The sequence below is a fragment of the Zea mays genome, chromosome 3, assembly GCF_902167145.1.
Source record: "Zea mays cultivar B73 chromosome 3, Zm-B73-REFERENCE-NAM-5.0, whole genome shotgun sequence".
Classification (NCBI taxonomy): Eukaryota; Viridiplantae; Streptophyta; class Magnoliopsida; order Poales; family Poaceae; genus Zea; species Zea mays.
The window spans coordinates 162,207,650-162,223,539 of record NC_050098.1 but is presented as its reverse complement, the minus strand read 5'-3'; the positions used below and the strand labels follow the sequence as shown (position 1 = coordinate 162,223,539).

Genomic DNA, 15,890 nt, shown 5'->3' with positions numbered 1-15,890 from the left:
CAAGGTTAAAGGACTAGGAAAGATAGCTATTTCATCCAATCATTTCATATCAAATGTGTTTTTAGTTGAATCGCTCGAGTATAACCTGTTGTCCGTTAGTCAATTATGTAATATGGGTTATAACTGCTTATTTACAAATGTAGATGTGTCTGTCTTTAGAAGGAGTGATGGTTCATTAGCTTTTAAGGGTGTACTAGACGGCAAACTCTATTTAGTTGATTTTGCAAAGGAGGAGGCCGGTCTAGATGCATGCTTAATTGCTAAGACTAGCATGGGCTGGATGTGGCATCGCCGCCTAGCACATGTGGGGATGAAGAACCTTCACAAACTTCTAAATGGAGAACATGTGTTAGGTCTAACAAATGTAACTTTCGAAAAAGATAGACCTTGTGCAGCTTGTCAAGCAGGCAAACAGGTGGGAAGTACTCATCATAGCAAAAATGTGATGACCACATCAAGACTTTTGGAGCTACTTCATATGGACCTCTTCGGACCCGTCGCCTACCTCAGCATCGGGGGAAGTAAGTATGGTCTTGTTATTGTTGATGATTTTTCTCGCTTCAGTTGGGTATTCTTTTTGCAGGATAAAACAGAAACCCAAGGGACCCTAAAGCGCTTCCTAAGAAGAGCTCAAAACGAATTTGAGCTCAAGGTGAAAAAGATAAGAAGCGACAACGGGTCCGAGTTCAAGAACCTTCAAGTGGAGGAGTACCTTGAGGAAGGAATCAAGCACGAGTTCTCCACTCCCTACACACCACAACAAAACGGTGTGGTAGAGAGGAAGAACAGGACGCTCATAGACATGGCGAGGACGATGCTTGGAGAGTTCAAGATGCCCGAGCGGTTTTGGTCGGAAGCCGTGAACACGGCTTGCCACGCCATAAATCGGGTCTACCTTCATCGCCTCCTCAAGAAGACGTCATACGGACTTCTAACCGGTAACAAACCCAACGTTTCGTATTTTCGTGTATTTGGGAGTAAATGTTATATTCTAGTGAAGAAAGGTAGAAAATCTAAATTTGCTCCCAAAGCTGTAGAAGGGTTTTTGTTAGGTTATGACTCAAATACAAAGGCGTATAGAGTCTTCAACAAATCATCAGGTTTGGTTGAAGTCTCTAGCGACGTTGTATTTGATGAGACTAATGGTTCTCCAAGAGAGCAAGTTGATCCTGATGATGTAGATGAAGAAGATGTTCCAACGACCGCAATACGCACCATGGCAATTGGAGATGTGCGACCACAGGAACAAAAGGAGCAAGATCAACCTTCTTCCTCAACAATGGTGCACCCCCAACTTAAGATGATGAACAGGTTCATCAAGAAGAGGCGTGTGATCAAGGGGGAGCACAAGATAATCATGTTATAGAGGAAGAAGCACTTCAGGACCCTCCAACTCATGTCCGAGCGATGATTCAAAGGAATCATCCCGTCGATCAAATTTTGGGAGATATAAGCAAGGGAGTAACTACTCGCTCTAGATTAGCTAATTTTTGTGAGCATTAATCTTTTGTCTCTTCTATTGAGCCTTTCAGGGTAGAAGAGGCCTTGCTAGATCCGGACTGGGTGTTGGCCATGCAGGAAGAGCTCAATAACTTCAAGCGAAATGAAGTTTGGACACTGGTGCCACGTCCAAAGCAAAACGTTGTGGGAACCAAGTGGGTATTCCGCAACAAGCAAGACGAGCACGGAGTGGTGACAAGGAATAAGGCTACACTTGTGGCAAAAGGTTATGCCCATGTCGCAGGTTTGGACTTTGAGGAGACTTTTGCTCATGTGGCTAGGCTAGAGTCTATTCGCATTTTGTTAGCCTATGCCGCTCACCATTCTTTCAGGTTGTTCCAAATGGATGTGAAGAGCGCTTTCCTCAACGGGCCAATCAAGGAGAAGGTGTACGTAGAGCAACCCCCTGGCTTTGAGGATGAACGGTACCCCGACCACGTGTGTAAGCTCTCTAAGGCGCTCTATGGACTTAAGCAAGCCCTAAGAGCATGGTATGAATGCCTTAGAGACTGTCTAATTGCTAATGCTTTCAAGGTTGGGAAAGTCGATCCAACTTTATTCACTAAGACTTGTGATGGTGACTTATTTGTGTGCCAAATTTATGTCGATGACATAATATTTGGTTCTACTAACCAAATGTCTTGTGAAGAGTTTAGTAGGGTGATGACTCAAAAATTTGAGATGTCGATGATGGGCGAGTTGAACTACTTCCTTGGGTTCCAAGTGAAGCAACTCAAGGACGGCACCTTCATTTCCCAAACGAAGTACACACAAGACTTGATCAAGCGGTTTGGGATGAAGGACGCCAAGCCCGCAAAGACTCCAATGGAAACCGACGGACATGTCGACCTCAACAAAGGAGGTAAGCTCGTTGATCAAAAGGCATACCGGTCTATGATAGGTTCCTTGCTTTATTTATGTGCGAGTAGACCGGATATTATGCTAAGCGTATGCATGTGTGCTAGATTTCAATCCGACCCAAGGGAGTGTCACCTTGTGGCCGTTAAGCGAATACTTAGATATTTAGTTGCTACGCCTTGCTTCGAGATCTGGTATCCAAAGGGGTCAACCTTTGACTTAATTGAATATTCAGACTCCGATTATGTTGGATGCAAGGTTGATAGGAAGAGTACATCAGGGACGTGCCAATTCTTAGGAAGGTCCCTGGTGTCTTGGAGTTCAAAGAAACAAACTTCCGTTGCCCTATCCATCGCTGAGGCCAAGTATGTTGCCGCAGGACAGTGTTGCGCGCAACTACTTTTGATGAGGCAAACCCTCCGGGACTTTGGCTACAATCTGAGCAAAGTCTCACTCCTATGTGATAATGAGAGTGCTATCCGCATGGCGGATAATCCTGTTGAACACAGCCGCACTAAGCACATAGACATCCGGCATCACTTTTTGAGAGACCACCAGCAAAAGGGAGATATCGAAGTGTTTTATGTTAGCACCGAGAACCAGCTAGCCGATATCTTTACCAAGCCTCTAGATGAGTCAACCTTTTGTAGGCTGCGTAGTGAGCTAAATGTCCTAGATTCGCGTAACTTGGATTGATCTATACCATACATATGTTTTATGTCTTTGATCATGTTCTTTTCTGTATGTTGTTGTTTATGTATGGTGCTCAAGTTGTGCAAGCAATCCCCGGACCTCAAAAGTCCATGTGTGAGTGATGCACATATTTAGGGGGAGATGTGCTACAACTTGACCCTTTGAGACTAACTGTGTGCTTGAGTTTACTTAAATTAGTCTCAAGGGTGGATTGAAAGGGAAAGGTGAACTTGGACCATGCAAGACTTCCACTGCACTCCGATGAGAGGGTAATTAACTCCAAGTTCATCTCTTTGCTCTTATTGCCTTTTTGCTCTTAATTGACGATTTTGGTGAGGCAATGAGGTTAAAGGGCCAAAAATGATCCCGTTTTGGTGCTTGATGCCAAAGGGGGAGAAATTAAGGCCAAAGCAAGCAAATGGATCAGCTACCACTTGAGAATTTTGAAAATAGTAGAGTTAGTACTTTTGAATTGTCAAAATACTCTTGTTGTCTCTTATTGTCAAAAGTTGGTCTCTTGTAGGGAGAATGTTTGATTATGGGAAAAAGGGGGAGTTTTTGAATCTTTTTGAATCTTTGATCAATTTCTCTTGGAATACCTCTCTTTATGTCTCAACAAGTGTGTTTGACTTAGAGATAGGAAATTGAGTTTGATTTACAAAAACAAACCAAGTGGTGGCAAAGAATGATCCAAATATGCCAAATTTAAATAAAAAACAATTCTTGTTCTTATTTGAATTAATGTTGCACTTCTATGTGTTGCTTTGTGTTGTGTTGGCATAAATCACCAAAAAGGGGGAGATTGAAAGGGAAATGTGCCCTTGGGCCATTTCTAAGTATTTTGGTGATTAAGTGCCCAACACAAATGGTTCAAGTATTAAATTGTGCCAAATGGTGGATGAAGTGCAAATCAACACAAAGGTATGATTCTAGACTTAGTACATTGGTTTTTGTGTACTAACATATTTGTCTAAGTGCCTAAATCAGAGACAATACAAAAGGAAAAAGACTTGGCTGGAACAGCCAAGACTCTGTGCAGTCTGGGTGCACCGGACTGTCCGGTGCGCTAGGCTGGCGTCTGGTCAACTGGCCGCTCTCGGGAATTCATCGGCGGCGTACGGCTAAAATTCACCAGACTGTCCGGTGGTGCACCGGACTGTCCGGTGAGCCAACGGTCGGCCACGCCAACGGTCGGCCGCGCAATCCGCGCATGACGCGTGTGAAAGTCGCCTAGAGGGGGTGAATAGGGCGAAACTGAAATTTACAAAGTTAATCACAACTACAAGTTGGGTTAGCGTTAGAAATATAATCGAGTCCAAGAGAGAGGGTGCAAAACAAATCACAAGCGAAAGAGTGTGACACGCGGATTTATTTTACCGAGATTCGGTTCTCGCAAACCTACTCCCCGTTGAGGTGGTCACAAAGACCGGGTCTCTTTCAACCCTTTCCCTCTCTCAAACGGTCCCTCGGACCGAGTGAGCTTCTTCTTCTCAATCAAATGGGAACAAACTTCCCCGCAAGGACCACCACACAATTGGTGTCTCTTGCCTCGGTTACAATTGAGTTGTTCGCAAGAAAGAATGAAAGAAAGAAGCAATCCAAGCGCAAGACCGCAAAAGAACACAACAAATCTCTCTAACTAATCACTAAAGCCTTGTGTGGAATTGGGAGAGGATTTGATCACTTGGGTGTGTCTAGAATTGAATGCTAGAGCTCTTGTAAGTAGTTGGAAGGTGGAAAACTTGGATGACTTGAATGTGGGGTGGTTGGGGGTATTTATAACCCCAACCACCAAACTAGCCGTTTGGTGGAGGCTGCTATCGCATGGCGCACCGGACAGTCCGGTGCGCCACCGGACACTGTCCGGTGCGCCAGCCACGTCACCAGGTCGTTAGGGTTCGACCGTTGGAGCTCTGACGTGTGGGCCCGCCTGGCTGTCCGGTGGTGCACCGGACAAGTCCTGTAGACTGTCTGGTGTGCCACCCGCGCGTGCTCTGCTCCTCTGCGCGTGCTGGCGCGCATTTAATGCGTTGCAGACGATCGTTGCGCTTGAAGTAGTCGTTGCTCCGCTGTTATACCGGACAGTCCGGTGTGCACCGGACACTGTCCGGTGACTCATCGGACAGTCCGGTGAATTTTAGCGGAGCGGATTTCCGAAGCTGGCGAGTTCAGAGTCGCTCTTCCTTGGAGCACCGGACACTGTCCGGTGGTGCACCGGACAGTCCGGTGAATTATAGCGGAGCGCCTCTGAGAATTCCCGAAGGTGTTGAGTTCAGCTTGAAGTCCCCTGGTGCACCGGACACTGTCCGGTGGTACACCGGACAGTCCGGTGCGCCAGACCAGGGCACACTTCGGTTATCCCTTGCTCTTTTTGTTGAACCCTTTTCTTGGTCTTTTATTGGCTTTTTGTGAACCTTTGGCACCTGTAGAACTTATAGACTGGAGCAAACTAGTTAGTCCAATTATTTGGGTTGGGCAATTCAACCACCAAAATCATTTAGGAAATAGGTGTAAGCCTAATTCCCTCTCAATCTCCCCCTTTTTGGTGATTGATGCCAACACAAACCAAAGCAAGTATAGAAGTGCATAATTGAACTAGTTTGCATAATATAAGTGAAAGGTTACTTAGAATTGAGCCAATATAAATACTTATAAGATTTGCATGGATTGTTTCTTTATTTTCAACATTTTGGACCACGCTTGCACCACATGTTTTGTTTTTGCAAATTCTTTTGTAAATCCTTTTCAAAGTCCTTTTGCAAATAGTCAAAGTTAAATGAATAAAAGTTTGAGAAGCATTTTCGAGATTTGAAATTTTCTCCCCTTGTTTCAAATGCTTTTCCTTTGACTAAACAAAACTCCCCCTCAATGAAATTCTCCTCTTAGTGTTCAAGAGGGTTTTTAAGATATCAATTTTGAAAATACTACTTTCTCCCCCTTTTGAACACAATAAGATACCAATTTGAAATTTACCAATTGAAAATCATTAGTTTTAAAATTAGGTGGTGGTGCGGTCCTTTTGCTTTGGGCTAATACTTTCTCCCCCTTTGGCATGAATCGCCAAAAACGGATACTTTGAGTGAAATATAAGCCCTTTGAATTACTTTCTCCCCCTTTGGTAAAAGACATATGAGTGAAGATTATACCAAAAACGGAGAGTTGCTCGGAGTGACGGCGAAGGTTGAGTTATGGAGTGGAGTGGAAGCCTTTGTCTTCGCCGAAGACTCCAATTCCCTTTCAATATACCTATGACTTGGTTTGAAATTCACTTGAAAACACATTAGTCATAGCATATAAAAGAGACATGATCAAAGGTATATTTATGAGTTATGTATGCAAGACATCAAAAGAAATTACTAGAATCAAGAATATTTAGCTCATGCCTAAGTTTGTTAAAAGTTTGTTCATCAAGGGGCTTGGTAAAGATATCGGCTAATTGATCTTTAGTGTTAATGTATGCAATCTCGATATCTCCCTTTTGTTGGTGATCCCTTAGAAAATGATATCGAATGGCTATGTGTTTAGCGCGGCTATGCTCAACGGGATTATCCGCCATGCGGATAGCACTCTCATTATCACATAGAAGAGGAACTTTGGTTAGTTTGTAACCGTAGTCCCTAAGGGTTTGCCTCATCAAAAGTAGTTGCGTGCAACAATGGCCTGCGACAATGTACTCGGCTTCGGCGGTAGAAAGAGCTACGGAATTTTGCTTCTTTGAAGCCCAAGACAACAAGGATCTTCCCAAGAACTGGCAAGTCCCCGATGTGCTCTTTCTATTAATCTTACACCCCGCCCAATCGGCATCGGAATAACCAATTAAATCAAATGTGGATCCCTTAGGATACCAAAGCCCAAACTTAGGAGTATAAGCCAAATATCTCAAGATTCGTTTTACGGCCGTAAGGTGAGCTTCCTTAGGGTCGGCTTGGAATCTTGCACACATGCATACGGAAAGCATAATGTCCGGTCGAGATGCACATAGATAGAGTAAGGAGCCTATCATCGACCGGTATACCTTTTGATCGACGGATTTACCTTCCGTGTCGAGGTCGAGACGCCCATTGGTTCCCATGGGTGTCTTGATGGGCTTGGCATTCTTCATTCCAAACTTGTTTAGAATGTCTTGAGTATACTTTGATTGGCAAATGAAGGTGCCCTCTTGGAGTTGCTTCACTTGAAATCCTAAGAAGTACTTCAACTCCCCCATCATAGACATCTCGAATTTTTGTGTCATGATCCTACTAAATTCCTCACATGTAGATTCGTTAGTAGACCCAAATATGATATCATCAACATAAATTTGGCATACAAACAAATCATTGTCAAGAGTTTTAGTAAATAAGGTAGGATCGGCTTTTCCGACTTTGAATCCATTAGTGATGAGAAAATCTCTAAGGCATTCATACCACGCTCTTGGGGCTTGCTTGAGCCCATAAAGCGCCTTAGAGAGTTTATAAACATGGTTAGGGTACTCACTATCTTCAAAGCCGGGAGGTTGCTCAACATAGACCTCTTCTTTGATTGGTCCGCTGAGGAAGGCACTCTTCACGTCCATTTGGTAAAGCTTGAAGCCATGGTAAGTAGCATAGGCCAATAATATACGAATTGACTCAAGCCTAGCTACGGGTGTATAGGTTTCACCAAAATCCAAACCTTCGACTTGGGAGTATCCCTTGGCCACAAGTCGAGCTTTGTTCCTTGTCACCACACCATGCTCATCTTGCTTGTTGCGGAAAACCCACTTGGTTCCTACAACATTTTGATTAGGACGTGGAACCAAATGCCATACCTCATTCCTAGTGAAGTTGTTGAGCTCCTCTTGCATCGCCACCACCCAATCCGAATCTTGTAGTGCTTCCTCTACCCTGTGTGGCTCAATAGAGGAAACAAAAGAGTAATGCTCACAAAAATGTGCAACACGAGATCTAGTGGTTACCCCCTTGTGAATGTCACTGAGGATGGTGTCGACGGGGTGATCCCGTTGGATTGCTTGGTGGACTCTTGGGTGTGGCGGCCTTGGTTCTTCATCCTCTTTGTCTTGATCATTTGCATCTCCCCCTTGATCATTGCCATCATCTTGAGGTGGCTCATCTCTTTGATCTTCTCCTTCATCAACTTGAGCCTCATTCTCATTTTGAGTTGGTGGAGATGCTTGCGTTGAGGAGGATGGTTGATCTTGTGCATTTGGAGGCTCTTCGGATTCCTTAGGACACACATCCCCAATGGACATGTTCCTTAGCGCAATGCATGGAGCCTCTTCATCACCTATCTCATCAAGATCAACTTGCTCTACTTGAGAGCCGTTAGTCTCATCAAACACAACGTCACAAGAAACTTCAACTTGTCCAGTGGACTTGTTAAAGACTCTATATGCCCTTGTGTTTGAATCATATCCTAGTAAAAAGCCTTCTACAGTCTTAGGAGCAAATTTAGATTTTCTACCTCTTTTAACAAGAATAAAGCATTTGCTACCAAAGACTCTAAAATATGAAATATTGGGCTTTTTACCGGTTAGGAGTTCATATGATGTCTTCTTGAGGATTCGGTGTAGATATAACCGGTTGATGGCGTAGCAGGCGGTGTTGACCGCCTCGGCCCAAAACCGATCCGACGTCTTATACTCATCAAGCATGGTTCTTGCCATGTCCAATAGAGTTCTATTCTTCCTCTCCACTACACCATTTTGTTGTGGGGTGTAGGGAGAAGAGAACTCATGCTTGATGCCCTCCTCCTCAAGGAAGCCTTCGATTTGTGAGTTCTTGAACTCCGTCCCGTTGTCGCTTCTAATTTTCTTGATCCTTAAGCCGAACTCATTTTGAGCCCGTCTCAAGAATCCTTTTAAGGTCTCTTGGGTGTGAGATTTTTCCTGCAAAAAGAACACCCAAGTGAAGCGAGAATAATCATCCACAATAACTAGACAGTACTTACTCCCATCTATGCTTATGTAAGCAATCGGGCCGAATAGATCCATGTGGAGGAGCTCAAGTGGCCTGTCAGTCGTCATGATGTTCTTGTGTGGATGATGAACACCAACTTGCTTCCCCGCTTGGCATGCGCTACAAATCCTGTCTTTCTCAAAATGAACATTTGTTAATCCTAAAATGTGCTCTCCCTTTAGAAGTTTATGAAGATTCTTCATCCCAACATGGGCTAGTCGTCGGTGCCAGAGCCAACCCATGTTAGTCTTTGCAATTAAGCAAGTGTCGAGTTCAGCTCTATCAAAATCTACCAGGTATAGCTGACCCTCTAACACTCCCTTAAATGCTATTGAATCATCACTTCTTCTAAAGACAGTGACACCTACGTCAGTGAAAAGACAGTTGTAGCCCATTTGACATAATTGAGATACGGAAAGCAAATTGTAATCTAAAGAGTCTATAAGAAAAACATTGGAAATTGAATGGTCAGGAGATATAGCAATTTTACCCAATCCTTTGACCAAACCTTGGTTTCCATCCCCGAATGTGATAGCTCGTTGGGGATCTTGGTTTTTCTTGTAGGAGGAGAACATCTTCTTCTCCCCTGTCATGTGGTTTGTGCACCCGCTGTCGATGATCCAACTTGAGCCCCCGGATGCATAAACCTACAAAACAAGTTTAGTTCTTGACTTTAGGTACCCAAATGGTTTTGGGTCCTTTGGCATTAGACACAAGAACTTTGGGTACCCAAACACAAGTCTTTGATCCCTTGTGTTTGCCCCCAACATACTTGGCAACTACCTTGCCGGATTTGTTAGTTAAAACATAAGATGCATCAAAAGTTTTAAATGAGATGCTATGGTCATTTGATGCACTAGGAGTTTTCTTCTTAGGCAACTTAGCACGGGTTGGTTGCCTAGAGCTAGATGTCTCACCCTTATACATAAAAGCATGATTAGGGCCAGAGTGAGACTTCCTAGAATGAATTCTCCTAATTTTGCTCTCAGGATAACCGGCAGGGTATAAAATGTAGCCCTCGTTATCCTAAGGCATGGGAGCCTTGCCCTTAACAAAATTAGACAATCTTTTGGGAGGGGCATTAATTTTGACATTGTCCCCCTTTTGGAAGCCAATGCTAGGGCGTCTCCCACTATAAAGCATACTACGAGCAAATTTAAATTTTTCATTTTCAAGTTCATGCTCGGCAATTTTAGCATCTAATTTTGCTATATGATCATTTTGTTGCTTAATTAATACCATATGATCATGAATAGCATCAATATCAACATCTCTACATCTAGTGCAAATAGTGACATGCTCAGTGGTAGATGTAGAGGGTTTGCAAGAATTAAGTTCAACAATCTTAGCACGCAATATATCATTTTTATCTCTAAGATCGGAAATTGTAACATTGCAAACATCAAGTTCTTTAGCCTTAGCAATTAATTTTTCATTTTCAATTCTAAGGCTAGCAAGAGAAATGTTTAATTCTTCAATCTTAGCAAGCAAATTATTATTATCATTTCTAAGATTGGGAATTAAAACATCACAAACATTTGAATCAACCTTAGCTAATAAATTAGCATTCTCATTTCTAAGGTTGTCAATAGTCTCATGGCAAGTGCTTAGCTCACTAGATAATATTTCACATTTTTCTCCTTCTAGAGCATAAGCATTTTTAACCTTAACATGTTTTTTGTTTTCTTTAATAAGGAAGTCCTCTTGGGTGTCTAAGAGATCATCCTTCTCATGAATAGCACTAATCAACCCATTTAATTTTTCCTTTTGTTGCATGTTTAGGTTGGCAAAAATAATGCGCAAGTTATCCTCCTCATTTGCTTACCACACTTGTAGCAAACCTTCTTTGAGCGGGGCTTGTAATCTTTCCCCCTCCTTTGCTTGAGGATTTGACGGAAGCTCTTGATGATGAGCGCCATCTCCTCGTTGTCGAGCTTGGAGGCGTCGATGGGCGTTCGACTTGGAGTAGACTCCTCCTTCTTTTCTTCTGTCGCCTTGAATGCGACCGGTTGTGCTTCGGACGTGGAGGGGCCGTCAAGCTCGTTGATCTTCTTTGAGCCTTTGATCATCAATTCAAAGCTCACAAAATTCCCGATTACTTCCTCGGGAGTCATTAGTGTATATCTAGGATTGCCACGAATTAATTGAACTTGAGTAGGGTTAAGGAAAACAAGTGATCTTAAAATAACCATAACCATTTCGTGGTCATCCCATTTTTTGCTCCCGAGGTTGCGCACTTGGTTCACCAAGGTTTTGAGCCGGTTGTACATGTCTTGTGGCTCCTCCCCTTGGCGAAGTCGGAAGCGACCGAGCTCCCCCTCGATCATTTCCCGCTTGGTGATTTTGGTCACCTCGTCTCCTTCGTGCGCGGTCTTTAGCGTGTCCCAAATCTCCTTGGCACCTTTCAACCCTTGCACCTTATTATACTCCTCTCGACTTAGAGAGGCGAGGAGTATAGTTGAGGCTTGGGAGTTGAAGTGTTGGATTTAGGCCACTTTGTCCTCATCATAGTCTTCATCCCCTATGGATGGTACCTGTACACCAAACTCAACAACATCCCATATACTTTTGTGGAGTGAGGTTAGATGAAATCGCATCAAATCACTCCACCTAGCATAATCTTCACCATCAGATGTTGGTGGTTTGCCTAATGGGACGGAAAGTAAAGGCGTATGTTTAGGAATGCGAGGATAGCGTAGGGGGATCTTACTAAACTTCTTGCGCTCATGGCGCTTAGAAGTAATGGATGGCGCATCGGAGCCGGAGGTAGAAGGCGACGAAGTATCGGTCTCGTAGTAGACCACTTTCCTCATCTTCTTTTTCTTATCGCCACTCCGATGCGTCTTGTGGGAAGAGGATTTCTTCTCCTTCCCCTTCCCTTTGTTGCGGGACTCTTCCGATGAAGCCTTCCCGTGGCTTGTAGTGGGCTTGTCGCCGGTCTCCATCTCCTTCTTGGCATGATCTCCCGACATCACTTCGAGCGGTTAGGCTTTAATGAAGCACCGGGTTCTGATACCAATTGAAAGTCACCTAGAGGGGGGTGAATAGGGCGAAACTAAAATTTACAAAGTTAATCACAACTACAAGCCGGGTTAGCGTTAGAAATATAATCGAGTCCAAGAGAGAGGGTGCAAAACAAATCGCAAGCGAATAAAGAGTGTGACACGCGGATTTGTTTTATCGAGGTTTGGTTCTTGCAAACCTACTCCCCGTTGAGGTGGTCACAAACATCGGGTCTCTTTCAACCCTTTCCCTCTCTCAAACGGTCCCTCGGACCGAGTGAGCTTCTTCTTCTCAATCAAACAGGAACAAACTTCCCCGCAAGGACCACCACACAATTGGTGTTTCTTGCCTCGGTTACAATTGAGTTGTTCGCAAGAAAGAATGAAAGAAAGAAGCAATCCAAGCGCAAGAGCTCAAAAGAACACAACAAATTTCTCTCACTAATCACTAAAGCCTTGTGTGGAATTGGGAGAGGATTTGATCACTTGGGTGTGTCTAGAATTGAATGCTAGAGCTCTTGTAAGTAGTTGGAAGGTGGAAAACTTGGATGACTTGAATGTGGGGTGGTTGGGGGTATTTATAACCCCAACCACCAAACTAGCCGTTTGGTGGAGGCTGCTGTCGCATGGCACACCGGACAGTCCGGTGCACCAGCCACGTCACTAGGCCGTTAGGGTTCGACCGTTGGAGCTCTGACGTGTGGGCCCGCCTGGCTGTCCGGTGGTGCACCGGACAAGTCCTGTAGACTGTCCGGTGTGCCACCCGTGTGTGCTCTGCTCCTCTGAGCGTGCTGGCGCGCATTTAATGCGTTGCAGACGACCGTTGTGCTTGAAGTAGCCGTTGCTCCGCTGTTACACCGGACAGTCCGGTGTGCACCGGACAGTCCGGTGAATTTTAGCGGAGTCGATTTCTGAAGCTGGCGAGTTTAGAGTCGCTCTTCCTTGGAGCACCGGACAGTCCGGTGAATTATAGCGGAGCGCCTCTGAGAATTTCCGAAGGTGTTGAGTTCAGCTTGAAGTCCCTTGGTGCACCGGACACTGTCCGGTGCGCCAGACCAGGGCACACTTCGGTTATCCCTTGCTCTTTTTGTTGAACCCTTTTCTTGGTCTTTTTATTGGCTTTTTGTGAACCTTTGGCACCTGTAGAACTTATAGACTGGAGCAAACTAGTTAGTCCAATTATTTGTGTTGGGCAATTCAACCACCAAAATCATTTAGGAAATAGGTGTAAGCCTAATTCCCTTTCAGCGTGGCCGAGCCAACGGTCTGATGGGGGCACCGGACCGTCTGGTGTGCACCGGACAGTGTCTGGTGCGCCAACGGCTCCAAGTATTCAACGGTCGGCTGCGCCAATTCAGGAAGGCGATCTGCACCGGACAGTGAACAGGGGATGTCTGGTGGTGCACCGGACTGTCCGGTACGCCACCCGACAGAAGGCAAGAATTGCCTTCCAAGAATGCCTCCAACGGCTCCTAGCTGCCTTGGGGCTATAAAAGGGACCCCTAGGCGCATGGAGGAATAAACCAAGCATACTTTGAGCATTCTTAATCATTCACACTCTGTCTTCGCGCACTCGATTGACTTTCTTAGTGATTTGAGCTCCGTTCTAGTTGTGAACTTTGTGCTATTCAATTGAGCTCAAGTCTTGGCTGTGTGTGTGCGTATTGCTACGGATTTGTGTGTGTTGCTTCCCTCCCTTACTCTAGTGCTTTCACCTTGATCCTTATTGTAAGGGCGAGAGACTCCAAGTTGTGGAGATTCCTCGCAAACGGGAAAGAGTAAACAAAGAAGAACACCGTGGTATTCAAGTTGATCATTGGATCACTTGAGAGGAGTTGAGTGCAACTCTCGTCCATTGGGATGCCACAACGTGGAGTAGGCAAGTGTTATACTTGGCCGAACCATGGGATAAATCATCGTGTCTCTTGTGCTTGTTCTCACTGTGTCTATTGTGTTTCACAAGAGCTCGGTCCTTAGCCACTTGATTTCATTGTGCTAACACTTAATCAAGTTTTGTGGCTTTAAGTTTTAAGTTTTTACAGGATCACCTATTCACCCCCCCCTCTAGGTGCTCTCACTTTGCCGAGCACTTCGAAAAGTTTTGGGTCTTGAATACGACTCAGATCAGATGCCTTCCTTTAGTGACAATGAGGTTTAAGTTACTACATGGTTAACCTGTTAGGGTTGAGGGTTAAGGGTTACTTCAATAGGAACAAACTTTTGGTTAGTGCGCAGGTGTAATCTGTTCCATGTGTTTTATGTCCATGAACAAGTGGATTATTTTTTAGTGTGCTAGTCTATGTAATAAATCCAACCTGAATGTTAGTACTTCTGCTACTACCTTATGGTATTATGGTACCATCATTGTGTTAATTTTATTTGCTTCTTATTTCGAGTGCACTTTGTAGGTCTATAACTGTATACTTGTTTTGCATTAAATGGAGAAGTCTGGCAAAGTGATTGCAAAGTGGGACACAAGAGCAACTAAAATATACACAGAAATTTGTGTAGAAGAGGTCAATGCACGCAACAGGCCACAACACTTTCTAAATGCAGAAGGGTATGCTAACCTCATTAGAAAGTTTAAGGAACGCACTGGACGCACGTACACCAGGGATCAAATGAAGAATAGGTGGGACTCTTTAAAGAGAATGTACACCCAATGGAAAACACTTAATGAAAGGGCTACAGGTCTTGGTCGAGACCCTCATGATGGTTCAATCAGTGCACCAGATGAGTGATGGGCTAAGCAAAATGAAGTAAGTAGATTGTTTTTTGTAGATTAGGAATACTGATCGGCATCTGAAAATAGGGAATTCCATGTTACTGCAGGCAATGCCAGGGTGTATTATGTTCAAAATAGCCCCGCTTGAGAATGAGGACGACCTTAAGATTATGTTTGGACCCATTGTGTGCACCAATGAGACAACCCTTGTTCCTGGAGTTGAGGATGCTAATTCATCGTCTGATGGTCACGAAGAAGAAATTTTAGGTGGCGGTGACAACAGCACACCTGACCCCAGCTCAATTGTGAAAGGTAAGCGTAAGGTGTTGCATGATTCTCCTAAACCTAAGAAGAAAAGGGATGTAAAGGAAGAATACATGAAACGCCTTGTCAAAGCTTATGAGTCTAGGTCCTTGTGCTCTAACATGTCCATAACCTCATTTGAGAACGACCCCGTTCGTAAAGAGGTTGCTGCTCAATTGCAACAAGTCATTGAAGATGGTTCACCGGAAGGAAGCGACTTACATTTCTTTGCGACTCATTTGTTGATGGAAAAACGTTACAGAGATGTATTTGCAACCCTAAAGACCAAAGAAGGAAGGAACGCTTGGCTGCGTCGTGCTTACGAGAAGAATGAGAAGTCCAGTTAGGTGGCCAGGAAGAGAACTGTTGGTCCGAAAACAGTTGGTGCTGCTCGTTGCTGGTGGTCTGAAAACTGTTGCTCGTGATCTGAAAACTATTGCTGGTGGTCTGAAAACTGTTGTTGGTCCTATTATACTTTGAATCAGTCTTTAATATGAGTTTTTTCGTCGTGTAGTGATGTTACAAACTTATGTCGTATGAGTCTTTTTTTCCCATCGGAGAAGTTTTTCAATTATTCGAGTTCAACTTGTGTTTGCAATAATAACAGTTGTATGTCTTTGAACAATGTCATTGTGTGAACCATATTGGATTTCAACAAGTATGTCCGTGAGTTTGTTTGTATGGTAAAGTTTTTATTGTAGGAATCTGGTTATTGTTTGTATGTTTGCAGATGTCTGAGCCTGATACAGACTCATATGATGATGAGAGGGATGGAGAATTGCTAGTTGCACTTTTTGCTGTGGACATATGGGGGAGCTCGCCAAGTGGGTTTTCGAGAAGAACCATGGTTGAAACAGGTATCCAATGGGTTGA

The 15,890-nt window shown here is 44.1% G+C and overlaps 1 pseudogene; it reads left to right on the top strand.

Moving 5' to 3' along the window:
• The first annotated feature begins 14,427 nt into the window (after positions 1-14,427).
• Positions 14,428-15,364, top strand: LOC109944864 (L10-interacting MYB domain-containing protein-like; annotated as a pseudogene).
• Positions 15,365-15,890: the final 526 nt, after the last annotated feature.